The 10610-nt window shown below is 41.9% G+C and overlaps 1 long non-coding RNA gene across 1 annotated transcript; it reads left to right on the top strand.

The window, feature by feature from the left end:
• The first annotated feature begins 1485 nt into the window (after positions 1-1485).
• On the top strand, positions 1486-10375 carry LOC144817707 (uncharacterized). The gene is made up of 2 exons (XR_013606943.1): positions 1486-1561; positions 6677-10375. It is a non-coding gene; the product is annotated as an uncharacterized LOC144817707 (long non-coding RNA).
• The last annotated feature ends 235 nt before the right edge of the window (positions 10376-10610 follow it).

The following is a 10610-nucleotide window of genomic DNA, read 5'->3' as shown; positions in this document are numbered from 1 at the left end:
GGTGGATACATGGAGGGGGCTACCTGGGCAGCTGGAACCTTTAACCTATTGGTGCGCGCAAACGGGCCATGACGTGTAACTAGGGAGAGCTGGGGGCTCTGACTTCTGCACTAGAAGAGGAGACTAAAGTCTGGGATGTCAGGACGACATGTACCTATAGCATATCTGGTATCTCGTGTTTGGAGAACATGTTGCTTGAATCTAAATGTCATCAGGGCAAAGGCTACTTGACACTAAGGCTGGTGCATGCATATATCTTACATGTATTGCGTGTGCTATGAATCTTCTATGAATACTAATTCAGTAATTCTCTTGCATGGAGACAGGAAGACTAGACTATAGCTGAAGATGTTTATGCGGTTCGTTAGCTTAGGAATGTGAAGCCGGGGAGCTGAACTGATAACTAGAGGCATAACATATTCTTGGCAGACAGGCAGGCAGGCCAGGCCGGGCACCGCGCTGCTTGGCAGAAAGTAAGTGAAGGGTCAGGAATACGGGAGGGGCTGCATCGCTCCTCGGAGTGGTTTCAGGAGACTGTAGCTCGAATCTGGTGTCCGGGCCCTATGAGGCCTAGAAACGGGGACAATTCGATGAATTAACGTGCACAATGTAAAACGTTGGCAACATAGGCCTAATACTCGTTGCTTTCACGAGGACTGGATAACTGGCATATTAACGTTGGACACAACTATAATTGTGTCTTTATTCGGACAAAGGGGAACATATGCATATTCATCATGCACATATGACATATGTAAAAGATGAAAAATAAGCTGGCCCTTTGTTGAATGAAAATATTAAATTGAACCGTAGTTTATATTAATTTCTGTCTTTAACCTGCTTGCTAATAAAATAAGCCCACTAGTCATAATGAAATGCTGCTCCATGATGCACAGCTGGTACACAGAGAGTTAAATTAAGTTGTCTGAAATTCAGCTAAAACCAGAAAAGGATAGATGGTGAACGTGTGCGTGCTCATTCTACTGTAGCTCCTACTTGTTTAATGTATTACTAGCTTTCACCCATGTACAGAGTCAGTTCAGCGAGACCTTTCTAAGAATCGCTCGCTGACCTAGGACGTGCCAAGTTTGTTCTGCCCCTCGCCCGGTTAAGTGAAAGGGCAGTGTTTGCTCAGCATAGATAACATAGATAGCAAGTGCGTCATCTGTATGGAAAAGCAGAAAACACGGGCCTCTGCTGACATCAGATCAACATTGCACATTGACATTTCCAGATAACCGGTCAAGGCAAGGTTGAAAGTCAGGAGGCGGCGGTAGTTTAAAGATTAACCTATAGCTGCATGGTCAGATGTATTGCAAATAATGTAAACTGTGAACGTAGACATATTTTTGAAATGCACCTTGATACTGTAATGTACACGTGGACCTAATTCTAGCATGGTCACACCATGATGTCATTGTTAATCATTAATGCATCCAGGTTCTGAAAACTGTATATAAGAACTGGCTTGCTTACTGAAAAAACAGATCACTTTGCACTCCTGCAAATTATCTCAAGCTGCAGCTTTTATTGGCAATAAAGCCACTTTCTTTGAAACCTTGTATGTGCCCTTCTTCTTGTCCCTATTAATGAATTTGCTCCTTTACAACAGGAAGATACTGAAGATCCTGTAATAGAGGCATTATTAACAACTCCACCACCATACAGCCCACAAACAATGCAAACTCCATCAGCAGCACAAACACACACACCACGAGATACATCACCACCTAGTAAGACAGTACCTATATCACTACATGACACGCCTCTCTCTCACTCTGGTAGACAAGGGTTACGACAAAAAATATCAGAAAAAGAACAGAACATGATACACGAGTGGGTGATGGACGTTATGAAAAGTGGTACCTCTGCATGGCGTACTGCAAAATGTCGCTTCCCCCCAGATTTCACGCCTGCACTTCAACGCAGTGCTTTGCATAAATTGGACAAAAAAAGTTACAACTGGTTTAAAGATTGGGCCAAATTTTGGCCAGAGGAACACAGCTACCCCCAACCTGACAGATTGTCCCGTGCTCATAGCAACACGATCTCAGCAGCAATAGATGATGTAGGGGCATTAAGCACAGAGATACTAGAGGCTGTCCAGATATTAGCCGAATGGATAGATACTCTTCTGATACTACAACAAAAATGTATACAAAAGAAAAAAAGTAAAGAAGAAGAAGATAGTACTCTTTCCACTTCTAGAGCCCTGCCATTAAGAGAAGTACCAGGAAGTCAGGAAGGGAAGCCCACCATTAAAGTTCACACACCATGGTCAAATGTTGAATTACATAGATTTGCGCTTCAGTTTCCAGACATTAGACAAAACAGAGAAGAATGGTACAGACAAACAGAAATAATACTAAGAGTTGGCACTCTGACATTGGATGACATTGAACAAATGTTTTCTATAATATTGCCACCAGACATTTGGGGAAAAATAAGGAGAGAAGATGATGAACTTTTCAAAATAAAATGGGACGATATAACTTCAGATATAACTTCAGAAACTAGAAAAGGAGGAGATGATATATCGGATGAGATTAGAGACTTACCAGCAAAAATAATGGCTAAAGTAAATACACTGATCCCCAGAAAACAAATAGACTGGTCAAAATTAAATGCATGCATTCAAGACACTGAAGAAACAGTATCTGGGTTTTTCGCTAGAATACAGAAAGTCTTCACAGCTTCAAGTGGTTTAGATACTGAAAAGGAAGCAACACAGAGTGCACTTGTCTCTTGTTTTGTAAATAATTTAAAACCATCTATTAAAAAAGGGATTCTAGAATACAACCCTACTTGGTCATGCAAACCACTAACAGAAGTTTTACAATTGGCACAGTATTACGAAATGCTAGGTAAAAAGGACTTGGAAAGTAAAAATAACAAATTAAAAGAGTTAAAAACTAAAGTTTTGATTCAGCAGGCGAACCAGTATAGCAGCAGAGGAGAAAGAAGCAGGGGTAGAGGAAGAGGCCGTGGGGGTCCACAAAGGTCATTTTCTACTCCCCCTGCACAGCATACCACCACAAATGAACAAGGACACACACAAGGATGCTTTAATTGTGGGGGTCATGATCATTGGAGAGCTCAATGCCCACACCCCCTTAAACAGTCACAGAGAGGGGGTGGGATGGGGAGATCAAGAGGTCGGGGTAGGAGCATGGGAAGAGCTGGTTATCAACAGCAAGGACGTGACTCACAACCTGCCCCTACAGACTATCCCCCCAACACAAATTTCTTTGATAATGCACAAATACCAAAAATGCAGGTGCATCACCCTTACGATGGAATATATCAGGAAGGGCCCCAAGAGGAATGGGACTATTATGCACGATAGGGAGGCCCGAGAGAGTTAATACAGAGGATGGTAATCCCTGTAGATCCCACTGGACCATATGTCAGGGGTAAGATTGAAGGTACACCTGTGGAATTACTAATAGATACAGGGGCCACCAATTCCTCCTTAACAAAGAAAAAGTTTCCAGATGTTCCTCTCTCGGGAAAAATAAATAAGTCAGTGGGATTCACCAACATACCTGTAACTAGCCCAATTTCGGCTCCCTTGAAATACAGTATAGGCCCACTACAGGACACCCATTCATTTCTAATATCAGAAAAATGTGCATTTAATTTGTTGGGATTAGACTTGCTTAAGAAAATGAATGCAACAATTACGTGTAGGGCAGATGGAGTATTCTTGGAAGTAGATGGGCCAATGACAGAGGAAATAGACAACTGTTTACTGTCAATAGGAATAAAAAATATACCAGCACACATAATGGATCAAATAGATTCAAGAATTTGGGCGAAACATAAAAATGATACAGGAAGGATGAACATGACACCTGTAACAATTACAATTAAACAGAATGTGAAATTACCAAGGATACCTCAGTACAGAATAGCTCCAGAAGGCCTAAAGGGGTTGCAGGATATAGTAACTGACTTGCTCAAAGAAGGGATTGTGAAAGAAATAACAGGCAGTCCTTGCAACAGCCCTATTTTACCGGTCCTTAAAAAGGGAGATGGAAATACTACTGAAAAGAATTATAGATTCATTCTTGATCTCAGGGAAATTAATAAGATTGTGGTGCCTCAGTTCCCGGTCGTCCCCAATGTAGTCTCAATACTGTCAACATTGTCACCAGAAATGGCATATTTTTCAGTGATCGATTTGAAGAATGCCTTCTTCTCAATTCCATTAGATGAGGGTAGCATGTATCTGTTCTCATTCTCAGTCTCCGGGAGGACCTTTTGTTTTAGGAAGGTTCCTCAGGGGTTCACAGAAAGCCCAAGCATTTACAATCAGGCCTTGAAAAGAGAACTAGATACTTTCAATTTATCACCAGATTCTGTGCTAATACAGTATATAGATGACCTGCTGATTGGCAGCAACTCTGAGCCACAATGTATAACTGACACCATCAATTTGTTGAATTTCCTAGCTGAACGTGGTCACAAAGTTTCCCCAGAGAAACTACAATTTGTTCAACAGGAAGTGTCTTATTTAGGACACATCCTGTCGAAAGGGCAGAGAAGATTGGATGACAAGCGCATTAAATTGATTCTACAGACACCAGTGCCACGCACCCAAAAGCAGGTGCGAGCCTTTTTAGGTATGGCCAGCTATTGTCGACAGTGGATTGCTAACTTCTCCTTGATTTCAAAACCCTTATTGGCCCTGACCCACAAGGACACTCCCGAACCCCTTCAGTGGTTGCCAGAACATGAACAAAGCTTCCTTGCCATTCGGCAAGCTCTCTGCTCTGCTCCTGCTTTAGGCCTACCAGACTATTCTAAGTCTTTCCTACTCTATGTCCATGAGTCTGACGGGAGTGCTCTTGGGGTTCTATGCCAGCAATTTGGTGACCACAAAAGACCATGCGCATATTTCTCTGCCACCTTGGATACTGTAGCCAAGGCTTTACCTTCCTGTATACGTTCTGTTGCAGCAACTGCCTTAGCACTACAACGTGCAGAAAGCATTATAATGGGACATGAAGTTGATGTCTATGTTCCACATGCCGTAGAGCTGATACTGAATAAGACACGCACGCAGCACCTCACAAATGCCAGGCTCACGCAGTATGAGATCTGTTTATTCGCAGCACATGTGACACTTCACAAATGCAATGTGCTTAACCCTGCCACTCTGTTACCTGTCCCCACTGATGATTTAGTGGATTCAGACCATGATTGTATTCTGTTAACTGAAGAACAAACGAAGGGTAGAATTGACATGACTGATACACCCTATGCAGATGCTGAAGGAGAACTGTGGGTGGATGGGTCCTGCCTTAGAACAGAGGATGGAAATACATCAGCAGCCTATGCAGTTGTAACAAATAGAACTGTAGTTGAGTCCTGTAAGATACCTGAGTTGTCTGCACAAGCAGCAGAAATTGTGGCACTCACACGAGCTTGTGAATTATCTGAAGGAAGGTGTGTTAACATATATACAGACAGCCAATACGCCTTTAATGTGGCACATTCCTTTGGAAGACTCTGGAAGGAAAGAGGTTTTATTACCTCACAAGGCACAAAGATACAGCATGGAGTGCTGATCACTAAATTACTTAATTCCTTGGCACTTCCAAAGAAATTGGCCATAGTTAAATGCAGTGCTCATAAGAAAGTTACAGACAAGGTAGGCCAGGGAAATGCATTTGCTGACAATACAGCAAAACAGACAGCAAGAAATAATGCAGCACTAGTACTAACGGTCCAAGAATTACCTGATGAAGTGAAGTCACTAGATCTAACAAGTGAAGGTATAAGATTAATGCAACAAGGAGCAACCGCAGAAGAACAGATGGGTTGGTCAAAGAACGGGTCATTTGTTCAAGGATGTTGGATGAATGGTGCCAAAGATAAATATATGTTACCAGACAGGATGGTCTACTCTATGTGTTTGGCCATGCATGGCCCGGCACATATATGCAGGGATGCGATTGTAAATTGCATGGACAAATTCTGGGTGAACAAGAACATAAGAAAGATAGCACAGGAGATATGTCAAACATGTATGGTATGTGCACAGTACAATGTGGGTAAGACTGCTCCAGTACCCAAGGGACATTTTCAGAAGCCAACAATGCCATTTGAAGCCCTGCAAATAGACTATGTGGAGATGCCCCCTACAAATAAGTATAGATATATCCTGGTGGTGGTGTGCATGTATTCAAAATGGATAGAGGCATACCCGGTAAAATGCAATGATGCCATCTCAACAGCCAAGTGCCTGATAAAGGAGTTGATCCCACGTTTTGGGGTCCCAAAAACAATATTTTCAGACAATGGCAGTCACTTCTGTAATGAACTAATAAAAGTGACATGCAAAGCCTTGGGAATACAGCAGAAGCTACACTGTGCCTACCATCCAGAGGCCGCTGGCGCAGTGGAAAGAAAAAATGGCGTGCTCAAGGCCAAAATCTCTAAAATATGTGCTGACACAAAATTGACCTGGATGGATGCCTTACCTATTGCCCTGATGAGCATGAGGAGCACACCAGATGCCAAGACCAAACTCAGTGCACACAAGATTGTCACTGGGTTGCCGATGGTAGCTTGGGGAGTTCCAGACAAAAATGCTCTGCCTATGATGACGAATGAACTGTTGAATGATTACTGCATGTCACTTACACGTACTCTTGCTTCTATCAACCAGCACGTGAAGGGAGCACTTCCAGAGCCGCTGCAGGTCGAGGGGCACAAGTTCAAGCCTGGAGACTGGGTGCTCATCAAAGCATTCCAGAGGTCCAACTGCCTCCAAGCTCGCTGGAAGGGACCGCAGCAGGTGCTGCTCGCTACAAAGACAGCAGTGAAGTGCACCAACTACAAATCCTGGATTCATGCCAGCCATATAAAAAGGGCACCCACTGAGACGGCATCCAGTCAAGACACAGGTCAGCAACACACGCCAACACCAGAACCAGTCAAAGAGGAAAAAAGGTACAACTTAAGATCTACCAAGAAGAAGGAGATGAAATGTCAGTGATTCCAGTACCTGATCTTCTACAGGAAGTAGGTGAAGTATTACTACTAGATATCATCCTAACAGATATTTTGACGACAATTTTTGACTTTGAGAATAGCAGTGAGGAAGACAATGAAAATGCACTCATTTGCCTTGAGGAAGTATTTGATCAGCTAGAATACCAACTAATGCGAGATTTAAATAGCATAGCATTACAAGAAGCCTTGAGTAGAGTACTTTCAGACTAAGAAAATACAACTAAGGTATATTGCACACTACCACCAGGAGTAATAGCTCAGTTGCAGAACAAGAAAAGTTTAGCACACTTCATCAGGGAAGTTCAACGTTGAGTAGATGAACTGACCCAGGAGGTATTTGCGAGTCCTCCTGTAACTGCATAGTGCCCGTGCCACTGCAGTAATTAGTAGATGAACTGATCCAGGAGGTATTTGCGAGTCCTCCTGTAGCTGCATAGTGCCCGTGCCACTGCAGCCATTAGTAGATGAACTGATCCGGGAGGTATTTGCGAGTCCTCCTGTCACTGCGAGCACCCGTGCTGCTGCAGCAACCAGCAAAGAACTTTTTCCAGGTCGTCGAGACAGCTAGCTTTAGAAAATTACCTGAGGGGTGAGGTATAGTGGACACTCCTGTGAAAGTAAGTGTGGCTGCACCACCAACTGATATATATGATCAAAGGGTCGTGCATTACAAAACTTACATGCATATCTTTGGGAGGCGGGAAGTACCAAGAAATTCTCAGAGACCATCTGAAATATTAACGAATAGTTGTTCGCAATATATCCTGTACTACAGCCTCACCTTATATGTGTTCATGCTTTTTGTGTGTTTAGCTTATATTATAGTAAAAATTCACAGTGATAATTCACAACATAGTGTCGTCAATAGCTCTACATCCAATTAACAAGAGTATAAGAATAGATAGGTATGGATAGGGAAAATACAGCTTTAAAAATGAAGAAAAAATGGTACAAGTCTAAAATGTGTATACCTGGGGTGATATTCTGTCTGTTATTGCTAGCATTAATTACTGTATATCTATTAGATGTGTTCTATCCTATGGAAAAATTGATCCCAGCACCAACAACACCTGCTACAATACCTGCATACACTTTGTCACCTGAAGAAATAGCCCACAGAGAAGATATGCACCACAATACTTTTGTGACTTTGTTGCATCATACCAATAAAATATTACCAAGGGGAGATTGCTGGATATGTTTGCAATTCCCAGCTTCGGTAGACCAAAGTTTGCCCCTGGTTCAAGTCCCACTGCCTTGCGCAGCATCCTGTTACGCTATTTACGTAACAATAGTAAAGATAGAGATAATAGCTGTTTTACAGAATTTAAAGAAAAGCGCCTCTGGTGGTGCAGGGGCAACTATGGCTCCGCCTGCAGGAACATTATATAACAAATATATGGCAGAGATTCTGACACTGGGAAATTGCACGGAGGTAGTAGAGCAGAATGCAACATTTCCCCTGTCTGACATCTTTACCCCAATCTTTCCAACTCAGAATACAAGCATTGGGATAGCAGGCCCATCAAAAGAGGCAAATAAGAATATACCATTTTTGAAGTTAAAATTAAGAAAACACAACGCAATAGGGAGTATTTGTATTAAGAGTAACGGGACCTATCAGGTGGGCAATAGTACAAATTGCAATATGACATTTGAAATGACGGCCGGAAATATTAGCATTCCATTTTACGTAGGTGACTCAATTTATTTCATTTGTGGAGATAAGGCTTATACATGGCTTCCAACAAGTTGGAGTGGTTGTTGTCACCTAGGTTTTGTATTACCTGCTATAGCGATAAAAGACACAAAGGAAGTACGAAGGGACATGCAAAGACATGCACCACGGCGAGGCAGAAGGAGTGTGGATCAAAGAGATACAGCAGCAGAAATAGCAGGTGATATATTTAAAGGAATAATACCATGGGTTGGTCCATCTATCAACTCAAGGGATATACGTAGATTAGCCAGACTACTCGAAGCAACAATAAACGAAACTACAAGTGTACTTGAAAATATTACAGTAGAGCTTCAAGCTGTGAGATTAGTTTCATTACAAAATAGAATGATTCTTGACATGATGCTAGCAGAAAGGGGAGGAGTCTGTGCAGTTATAGGGGCGTCCTGCTGTACCTATGTCCCTGACACCTCTGTTACTGTCAGGGAAGCAATAAAAAGATTACATCATATAGGTGTAGAAGCACATCAGGAGTCTGGTACATGGGATATAGGAGGTTCACTTTGGAGTTGGTTGAGCGCATGGGGTTGGAAGATAGGAATGGTGTTCATAACAATTTTCCTACTAATAATAGGCTGTTGCCTATTAATTAATTGCCTGCCAATGTGCTGTCAACTATTGGGACAGTTGACTAAATGCCCAGTGAGGAAATTAAAGGAAAAAGAAAGAATGCTGATGCAAACAGCCACTACTGAGTTAATGAACATAGACATTTCTGACATTGATAAGAATGAACAATATAATTATTAGACTGTGATATGCTGCGTGATGAAATTATTTTAAACTGAGGTTCAAAGGGTCGATTTGTAAAAGATGAAAAATAAGTTGGCCCTTTGTTGAATGAAAATATTAAATTGAACCGTAGTTTATATTAATTTCTGTCTTTAACCTGCTTGCTAATAAAATAAGCCCACTAGTCATAATGAAATGCTGCTCCATGATGCACAGCTGGTACACAGAGAGTTAAATTAAGTTGTCTGAAATTCAGCTAAAACCAGAAAAGGATAGATGGTGAACGTGTGCGTGCTCATTCTACTGTAGCTCCTACTTGTTTAATGTATTACTAGCTTTCACCCATGTACAGAGTCAGTTCAGCGAGACCTTTCTAAGAATCGCTCGCTGACCTAGGACGTGCCAAGTTTGTTCTGCCCCTCGCCCGGTTAAGTGAAAGGGCAGTGTTTGCTCAGCATAGATAACATAGATAGCAAGTGCGTCATCTGTATGGAAAAGCAGAAAACACGGGCCTCTGCTGACATCAGATCAACATTGCACATTGACATTTCCAGATAACCGGTCAAGGCAAGGTTGAAAGTCAGGAGGCGGCGGTAGTTTAAAGATTAACCTATAGCTGCATGGTCAGATGTATTGCAAATAATGTAAACTGTGAACGTAGACATATTTTTGAAATGCACCTTGATACTGTAATGTACACGTGGACCTAATTCTAGCATGGTCACACCATGATGTCATTGTTAATCATTAATGCATCCAGGTTCTGAAAACTGTATATAAGAACTGGCTTGCTTACTGAAAAAACAGATCACTTTGCACTCCTGCAAATTATCTCAAGCTGCAGCTTTTATTGGCAATAAAGCCACTTTCTTTGAAACCTTGTATGTGCCCTTCTTCTTGTCCCTATTAATGAATTTGTTTGCTTTGACACATATAATGGGGAACACGTAGGGACACATGACAAGGCAAAATTCAATTTTCCTCAGTAGTCCAGATGAACTTTGTGACTAGAACGCCAGGTCTACGCGTTTCGGTGGATTAAAACCACCTTCCTCAGGACAGACAGAATTTATCTTCCTGCCTTAGTGGTAACAGGGTATCTGAAATAACAAATATA

This window comes from Lissotriton helveticus, chromosome 2_1, assembly GCF_964261635.1.
Source record: "Lissotriton helveticus chromosome 2_1, aLisHel1.1, whole genome shotgun sequence".
Taxonomy (NCBI): Eukaryota; Metazoa; Chordata; class Amphibia; order Caudata; family Salamandridae; genus Lissotriton; species Lissotriton helveticus.
Note: the sequence above shows the minus strand (reverse complement) of the source record. Positions and strands in the feature narration are given on the sequence as shown.